A 9,806-nucleotide genomic window follows, 5' to 3' on the forward strand; every position below is an offset into this window, starting at 1 on the left:
TGAAACATTTTTGATTAGGCAGTGTGTGTGTGTGGAACATTCTTGATTAGGCAGTGTGTGTGTGTGTGAGGAACATTCTTGATTAGACAGTTTGTCAAGACATGTCTTTAGTCTAGTGGCCTGTTAATGTCATGTCTGAGAAGAACGTGGAATAGCCTACAAACATCTTACTACAGGTGCGTCTCTACGCCAGCTAAAGTAAAGTGTAGGATATTTATGAAATTAATAGTTATCTGTAAGTGAGACGTATCTCTGTCAGCAACAGATTATTTGAATCTAAAAAATGTTTAATGAACGTTAAATGTGTTGCCATTTATTCATTTCTATTGTAGATGTTTTAACTCCCGAGGGTTTGACTTTGGCGACCTAGTTCAAGAGCAGATAAACTCATGGAGTCATCCTTGAAGAGAGGTTGGTACCCACCCTTACCCTGATTTTACCTTGACAATAGGCTCATACTGTAGTGACGAGCAGAGTCATGGCTAATGTCTGCATTGCACACCATTTATTTAAACAAAAGAACAAATGACACATAATGGCAAACAAGCAGTGATCTTAGACACACAACACCGACCACCATCAAGTTATCAGACACTTATAGTTTTCTGTGGTCCCCAAACTTCTTATGTTAACGGTGTCCATCGAATTCCATTCACTGTATTTGCAGTTATTCGTGCAGCTGCTCTTACTCACGCTGTTGGAATAATGTATGCATCGTTTATCTTTTATAATGCACTACCATACCCGAAGGATGTAAACACATAGAATGGACCAGAACTACAGTAACAATTGTCATAAATTTGTATCTAAAACTCCGACCCAGTCTAAAGCCCATAGGATCTGACACGTTGTTTAGTAAGGGATATGACTGTCTCTAGTGCTGCTGTTTGATAGGTCTGCTTTCTGTTTGGTGCCTTGACAGGAGAGGACCCACAAGAGGATGCAAGTGGCTTCTCTCCTGAGGCTAAGTGTGTGAACATCTCAGCTCAGGGTGGAAGCCATGTCTTAGCTCCAATCATGACAGGCAATGCAGTTCAGGGAAACTATTATTATGGTAAGAAAAAGACATCGGATTCACCAGTAAATGATCGATTGATGCCCTGGTTTGAGTGTCAATGTAAAAGACATGTTTAAAAACAAACACACACACACACACACACACACACACACACACACACACACACACACACACACACACACACACACACACACACACACACACACACACACGCACACACACCATGAGTAGGAGTTAGAGAAAACATCCTCTCCAACCCATTAGTGGCTCTGGTCAAGCCCAGAAATGTCCTTTTGTGAAAACTGTTCATCCTCTTCATCCTCTTTATTCCCTGAAGGTCCTGGGGTTTCTGCTCCGGCAACACCACCACAGGACCCTGGTAAATTCAGATTTTATTAAATTACTATTTCATCATTTTATTAAATTCAAACTGAAAAATACTTTAAAATAATAGTCAATGTTGAGTATAAAATTGTTCTTTTGTAGATCATATCTCCAAAATAAATGAATACAAGACATCTGTCTGCTCTACATATAAAAAAGTGAAGGAGTATAACTCTGGACCTGGTGACACTGTGCTGCTGGCTGAACGCTACACCGAGCTGCTGATCATTGAAAGAAACAGAAATCAGAGAGAAAGAGAGGAGGAGCTCAGTTTTAGAGGAGAACATCACCAGCAGGTCTTAAAAACCAGGGCCAGTGAAGCAAATAGCAGAATCACTGTTGACCAGTTGTTCAAAACCGATGACGGTGGAGATGTTCCAAAGGCAGTCATTCTCCAGGGCCACTCTGGACATGGCAAATCCTTCACTGCTCAGAAGATCATGTTGGACTGGGCCTCAGGAAAAGTATTTAAAGACCTGTTCCACCTTGTTCTTCACCTTAAATGCAAAGAGCTTAATGAAATCTCAGAGGCATGCAGTCTGGTGGATCTCCTGAGCTACTGTCCAAGCTTCACCAGTGAGACAGCAGAGGTGCTGAAGGACTCAAACATGAAAGTGCTCTTCCTCATTGATGGCTTTGATGAACTCAAGTTCTCATTTGAGGAAACTAGCACAGTGCCACCTAAAGACCCTTTCAGAGAAGCTCCTGTTGAGGACACTCTGAGTGCTCTTCTGAAGGGGCTGGTCCTGCCTAAGTGCTTCCTGCTGGTCACCACCAGGTCCACTGCTTCAGACAAACTGAGCAAGCTTCTCAGTGATTCTCAGCGTTTCTATGACATCCTAGGCTTCACTGAGGAGGGGGTGAAGGACTACTTCCAGAGGTTTTTCAAGGAAAATAAACTGCAAGCAAAAAAAGCATTTGACCGTGTGAGGGAAAATGAGACTTTGCACACTGCCTGCTTCATCCCCGTCATCTGCTGGATCACCTGCACAGTTTTCAGGGAGCAAGAAAAAGAAGGGATGGACATCACTGAGGAACTAGAAACAACCACCTCTATATTTGTGCACTTTCTGTCCATTCTGCTGAAGCATCACTGCCAGGGTTTGAGTCAGCCTGAAACACTGCTGAGGAGCCTGGGCCAGCTGGCAGAGAGAGGGTTACAGGAACATCAGGTCCTGTTTGATGAGAAGAGTTTGTATGAGGCTTTCCCTGATCCATCACAAGCAACCAAATACAATCCTTTCCTCTGCAAATTCTTGAAAAAGAAGAAAGTCAAACAGGAAAAAATGTACAGTTTCATGCATCTGAGCTTCCAGGAGTTCTTCACTGCTTGCCAGTACCTGATGTTAGAGAATAAGAAAGAGGCACTTAAAAAACTACAGGAGTTGTTAGAAAACGTTTACCGTTTTAAACCTGTAATTCAATTCCTTTTTGGGCTTTCAAACGGAGGCATTGGTACACACCTGATAAAGCAGTCCAGGCCATCCATTAAAGTTCATCTGCAGAAGTGGCTTCTAAGGGGTTTGAAAAAGCACAGATGGTATGATGAGGGTATGCGGATGCATCTACTCCATTGTCTCTATGAGCTCCATGAGGAGGAGTTTGTAAGGAGAGCAATGGGAGTCTGGGGTGAGGTGAAATTTGACCGCATTCCCCTGACGAGGACAGACTGCTGGGTGCTGCTGTACTGCTTGCAGTGTTGCCCAACCATCAGAAGCCTGAAGCTCGATGAGCGCAGCAACATAACAGCAGAGAAGCTGAGGATGCTGCAGCCTGCACTGAGCAGATGTGAGGAGCTGGGGTGAGTGTCTCTGAAGAGAGAAATGCGTCCTCAGATTGCATAATATATGGGTGACCAAGATTAGCACAATATTATACAGATTGCCTTCCATAATATGTTAGAACAATCAGAGTAAAATGCTTGATAGACCTTTCTGCGAATTTGAATATTTTTGTAATATTCTCAAAAAAATGTATATACAGTACTGTGCAAAAGTTTTAGGCAGGTGTGAAAAAATGCTATGAACTAAGAATGCTTTGAAAAATGTAAACAATAAATGTTTATTTTTTATCCATTTACATGGTAAGACTGAGCACAGCAACAAGACACAACGTAGTTATACTGCATCAGCAGGGTCTCTCCCAGACAAAGATTTCAAAGCAGACAGGGGTTTCAAAATGTGCAGTTCCAGCTCTTTTGAAGAAGACGTTGAGGATCGTAGACGCAGTGTTCAGCCAAGAAAACTTAATGCAGCTGATGAAAAACACATCAAGCTTATTTACCTTCGAAATCGGAAGATTTCAAGCAGTGGCATCAGCTCAGAACTGGCAGAAACCAGTGGTACCCAGGTACAGACATTTACTGTCCGGGGAAGTCTGGCCAGAAGTGGTCTTCATGGAAGAGTTGCAGCCAAAAAGCTCTACCCCGACAAGGAAACAAGGCCAAGTGACTGAACTAAGCACGTAAACATAGAAACTAGGGTGCAGAAACATGGCAGAAGGTGCTCTGGACTGATGAGTCAAAATTAGAAATATTTGGCTGTAGAAGAAGGCAGTTTGTTCGCTGGAGGCTGGAGAGAGGTACAATAATGAGAGTCTGCAGGCAACAGTGAAGCATAGTAGAGGTTCCTGTCTAGTTTGGGGCTGCATTTCTGCAAGTGGAGTTGGAGATTCGGTCAGGATGAATGGTGTCCTCAATGCTGAGAAATACAGGCAGATACTAATCCATCATGCAATACCATCAGGGAGGCGTATGATTGGCACCAAATGTATTCTGCAGCAGGAACATAACCCCAAACATACAGCCAATGTCATTAACAACTATCTTCAGCTTAAAGAAGAACAGAAAGTCCTGCAAGTGATGGTATGACCCCCACAGAGCCCTAATCTCTACATCATCGAGTCTGTCTGGGTTTACATGAAGAGACAGAAGAATTTTAGGAAGCCTACATCCACAGAAGATCTGTGGTTAGTTCTCTAAGATGTTTGGAACAATTTACCAGCCGTGTTCCTTCAAAAACTGCGCAAGTGTATCTGGAAGAATTGATGCTATTTTGAAGGCAAAGGGTGGTCACACCAAATATTGATTTAATTTAGAATTTTCTTCTGTTCCTTCACTGCATTTTGTTAATTTATGAAGAATTGATGAAAATAAACTGTTAACACTTCCATTTTTGAAAGCATTCTTAGTTTACAGCATTTTTTCACACCTGCCTAAAACTTTTGCACAGTACTGTACATAAATGACTAAAAAGAGAGATTTGATATTATGAGGGTATGAGTAAATCTGAACGGAGGCCTTGGAGTCTTGAGATTTGACAAAATGTCACACCAGCCAGTGGATTTGGATGTGAGTAATTCTCCTCATGGGTTACTCTGGCCATGTGGAAACATCTGGCCATCAGTGTTTTCATACGTTCAGCTTCATCTGTGTGTCGTAATGTGGTCTGTTTGTGAGAGAGCTGATCTGTTGTGGTTGAATGGTGTGATGGCTGTCTTCATGTTGTTGAAAGGTTATATGTGAAGAGGCTGTCAGATGCTGATGTTGGTGTCCTGATCTCAGCTCTGGGGGAGGGAAAGATCCTAACTGAACTGAGGTAATCATTTTATATTTGTGATTATATAGAATTTGTACAACATCTTTTTAACTCTACTTTAGGTAGAGCAAATATAGTGTGTTCCTTGTGTTAGATGCTTGTTGTCTTCCCTTCTGTTTGTGCCGTCCAGGACTGAATCCAGTTTCTACCCAGATTAGCTTTGCCGTGTTGGGGAGTAACATTAACAAATCTGCAATCCTGTCTTCCTTAGACATAGTTGATCTTGATAACAAACATTTCAGGGTTAATTAAAGTAAAGAGAACATGAATACACATGTATAATGTGTGAGTGCATAATAAAGAGACCAGAAGAGAGAGATTGAGATTGGTCTGTATGTGCTCATTCACAGAGTGAACAGCATCCTCTCACATGAGAGTGTGGAGCAGGTCCTCAGTGCTCTCTCCAGGCAAAAGTCTGTGGGTAGCGTCCATCTGTCTGTTACGACCTTCACCTACACTGCAGCCCTGTGCTTGGACTTCATTCAGAGCACAGAAACGTGCCGTCAGCTGAGGTGAGAACAGCAAGATTGCTCAAATTAACTGATCATAGCAGTCAAGGTGTGTGTGTGTGTATGTGTGTGTGTGTGTGTGTATTGGGTATATTTATATCTTTTGGTGATGTAGTCTGATAGCCTAGTACAAATTAACTCTGTGTTTGTTCTTTGATTGGTCAGCCTCCATTGACTCTGTGCTCTGATTGGCAGGCTTGAGGATAATTCATGGCCATCCTCCTCTTTCTCTGTGGACAAAGACTCCAGAACCCTCAGGTGAAATCTCCCTTCATGAGAAGCTTCACTGTCTGTGTTAATGATGTTGTATGTAAACGTTACAGGTTGCACCTGAAGAGTGAGCATTGTTATGTGTAAAATACTAAACTAAGCCCTCATGTGCCTGTTTTTCAGACTGGATGTAAAATTACTATTGCCTTCTATAATATGTTAGAACTACAATGGATATTTTCACACAGCACTCTATCACCTGGCAATCTTTTTATCACAAGTATGACTTATTGTGAGGAACAACAATACAAGAGGTGATCAAAGAGAAGACAAACTGAATTGTTTTATCAGTCAAGTGCAGTGTTGGGAGTAACGCGTTACTAAGTAACTCGTTACTGTAACTCCACTACTTTTAGCGGTAACGAGCAGGTAACTAAGTATTCTTTTAAATCAAGTAACGCAGTTACAGTTACTGACATTTAAATGAGTTCGTTACCCGCGTTACTACGCACAAGGCTGTACACACACAACTGTTTCTCCCATTTTCCAGGACCGCTAACACACACACACACACACACACATTGCACTTGCATACAATCACGCACGCACACACGGATATACAACCGCAATTATCTCCCGAGCCACGGCCGCTAACTCATGTTAATTGCACTTGTATACAATCGCGCATGCATATGGAAAGAAGGCTAGGACACCGATCGTGGTTTCCAACATTTATTGTTTAACCAGAAAACGCGTGTAATGAATTACCAACTGTTTACGTAGTTCGTGTCCTTATCTTGTCTGTCGGTGCAACGGGGAAAGAAGCGCCACCAGGTCCAGTGGGAACTTATATACAGTTCCTACGTTAATCAGGGTGGGGATTCCCTGTTGCGGCTATGGGACAAGATTGGTTTGGCCAACCGCATTTGAGTACAATGTCGTATTTTACATGCCAGCGAGTAGGATGTATTAGAAAGATATTATTCTAATTATATATTTAGCATATGTGAATACTATGTGGGTGTTTCAGGGTATTTGGTTAACTGAACCACTAATTGATTATTTTGTATCCACCTACTTTTTATATGGTGTTAATACTCTAGCCTACACCAATCACTTTAACTTCATTGGGCCTAATGTAGTAAAAAAAACACTGTTAAATGACTAAGACAGTTATTTTGTATTAAGTTAAGTGTTAAAAGGGACTTTTGTACTACTGCTTGATTTGAAGGCATGTTGCCCTGTTGTTCAAAATAAATAGGTTAAAAAATGTGTTTATTGTGTTTGACTGTTCAGTACTGTTCATATTCATTACATTAAACGCAGATATAAAAGTAACTTAAAAGTTACTTTCCCTAGTAACTAATTACTTTTGATATACAGTAACTGGGAAGTAATTCAATTACCTTTGAAAGAAGTAACTAGTTACTGTAACTAAGTACTCATTTTCAGTAACTTGCCCAACACTGGTCAAGTGCCAGATAGACATTTTATGCAATCTTGAGTATTGTTGTAGCATTCCAAAAAAGTTATATACTACATATGACTCCTATATAAACCACATGCAAACACAAAATATCAAAGGTCCTCTGTGGTTAAGTCAGGTGGTGGGCAGGTGTTAGTAGGAAAGCCGCTCTTGCTCCTGTCAGTTTTTGACAGCATGCAGTACCATCATTTCAGTGACTGTGCTACCTATTTTATACTCCCAGCACAAAGCATCAAAGTCATGCTGGGTCAGAACAGTAATCATTCCATCCCTAATATCTGATGTCAAGTGCTGTTAGAGCACCATATGCAGGTCTGGAGGAATTAAAGCACCCATTGGGCTCTTAACCCATTTAGGCCTAAAGCGCCTGAAAAAAATGCCTGTAAAACCTATAGGCGATTTCAGAAAAGCCTACTAAATTACTGATTTCTCAGCCCCTGTAACAGATAGGAACACAATTCAAAAAGTATTTGAGAGCTTACACCTGTGGCTTTCATGGGAATTTTTATTATTCCCATGATATTTTTATTTACAAATATTTACAATATTTACATACACCTTCTCAAAAGTAAAAAAAATGTTTAAAAGTGCAGGATCAGCACAAAACAGTAGAAAAAAAATAAATTGGCTATATGACAAAGTATATAACAAAGTGAATTAAGTATATAACTATATCATTATAAGTATATAATTCTTAAAGGGAAAGTTTTAACTTTTGAGTTGTTTACTTGTTTTATTATGAGCAGAAGGGAATACGATTAACATCTATTTTGTTGTCCGTGTAGTTTTTACATACCAGGGATTTTTTTATGCTCATTTGGACACTATGGATGGAGAATGGATCTGACAGTGTCAACCTCTGAGTTGTTTACTTGTTGTATTATGAGCAGAAGGGAATAAGAATTTGATCAACAATTATAACTATTTTGTTGTCCATGTAGTTTTTACATACCAGTGATATTTTTATGCTCATTTGGATACTATCACTGAGATACAGATTAACTAGTTTAGTGTCAAATATTCCATTCAAAGGGAAAAAACAGGAATAATTCAAATAAAAAACAAATTTCGAGTACATCTTATTTATCAACTGATAAATACTGTATGCTGGGCTGAAATGGAAGGCAACCAAAGCATTCACTATAAAAAAGTAAAACGAGGATTCAGTAGCATTAACTGATTATAAACCACATTCTATAGGGACTGATTATTGTTTCGAAATACTAGAATATATAATAATGCAAAGAATAGAGAGATGTCGATAAAATTCGCTCGTTCACACTCTTGCTCACTGGAGAAAGTTTTAACAACATAGCAAGCTAGCTTAGTGTTAATATAGCCCTCTATGATACCATATTCCCTTTCATTTACCTCAAGTAAACCTACATTTAAGCAAGTAACAATCGTTAACAGCTACAGATAACCATATTCTGTAACTACCAGTACTCACAACTCACTCCTTGCCTAATTTACTTTGAGCTATAATCCTGGCTGTCGTGGAGGAGACGTTACTTAGCAAAGCGAGAAAGCCAACGAATTTTTTTTGAAGCTACTAATGGCAAAACATTTGGGGTACTATCACGTGTCTATTTTGATGCATTTCATTGGCCCAGAGGCCGACAATTTGGGCAAAAACCCCCCTTATACCGGAAAACGACGTATATGCTTTCCCGGCCTTAAAGGTAGAATGACGCAACAGCGCTCCCGGCTTTAATGGTAGAACAGCGGTAATGCTTTCCCGGCTTAAATGGGTTAAATGAAACCCAGCAAAGAAGATGGATTGTATACCAGTTGAGGGTATAAGCAATTCTAAAAGGAAGTATTAGAGTCTTGAGATGTTACACTCTGTATCAGGCACCAGTCTACTGTTTTTTTCACACATTCAAAAATTCAGTCCCAACATTTTCCTTTCATGCTCTGTATCAAAAAAGTTCTGCATTTTTCCTGAGCCATATTGTGAACTGATCTGTTGCTGTAATCATATTCAGTACAAAATATCACACCAGCCAGTGGATTTGGATGTGAGTAATTCTACTCATGGGGTACTCTGGCCATGTGGAAACATCTGGCCATCAGTGTTTTCATACGTTCAGCTTCATCTGTGTGTCGTGCTGTGGTCTGTTTGTGAGAGAGCTGATCTGTTGTGGTTCAATGGACTGATGGCTGTCTTCATGTTGTTGAAAGGTTAACTGTGGAGTGGCTGTCAGATGCTGATGTTGGTGTCCTGATCTCAGCTCTGGGGGAGGTGAAGACCCTGACTAAACTGAGGTAATCATTTTACATTTGTGGTTTGGGATCATATAGAAATTGTACAACTTCTATGTTTTCAACTGTACTTTAGGTAGAGCAAATATAGTGTGTTCCTTGTGTTATATGCTTGTTGTCTTCCCTTCTGTTTGTGCCGTCTAATCCAGTTTCTACCCAGTTTAGCTTTGCAGTGTTGGGGAGTAACACTAACAAATCTGTTGACTAGTTGATCTTCATAACAAACGGGTCAGGGTTAATTAAAGTAAAGAGAACATGCACACACATGTAAAATGTGTGAGTGCATAATAAAGAGACCAGAAGAGAGAGATTGAGATTGGTCTGTATGTGCTCATTCA

Source organism: Sprattus sprattus, assembly GCF_963457725.1.
Source record: "Sprattus sprattus genome assembly, chromosome: 15".
Lineage (NCBI taxonomy): Eukaryota > Metazoa > Chordata > Actinopteri > Clupeiformes > Clupeidae > Sprattus > Sprattus sprattus.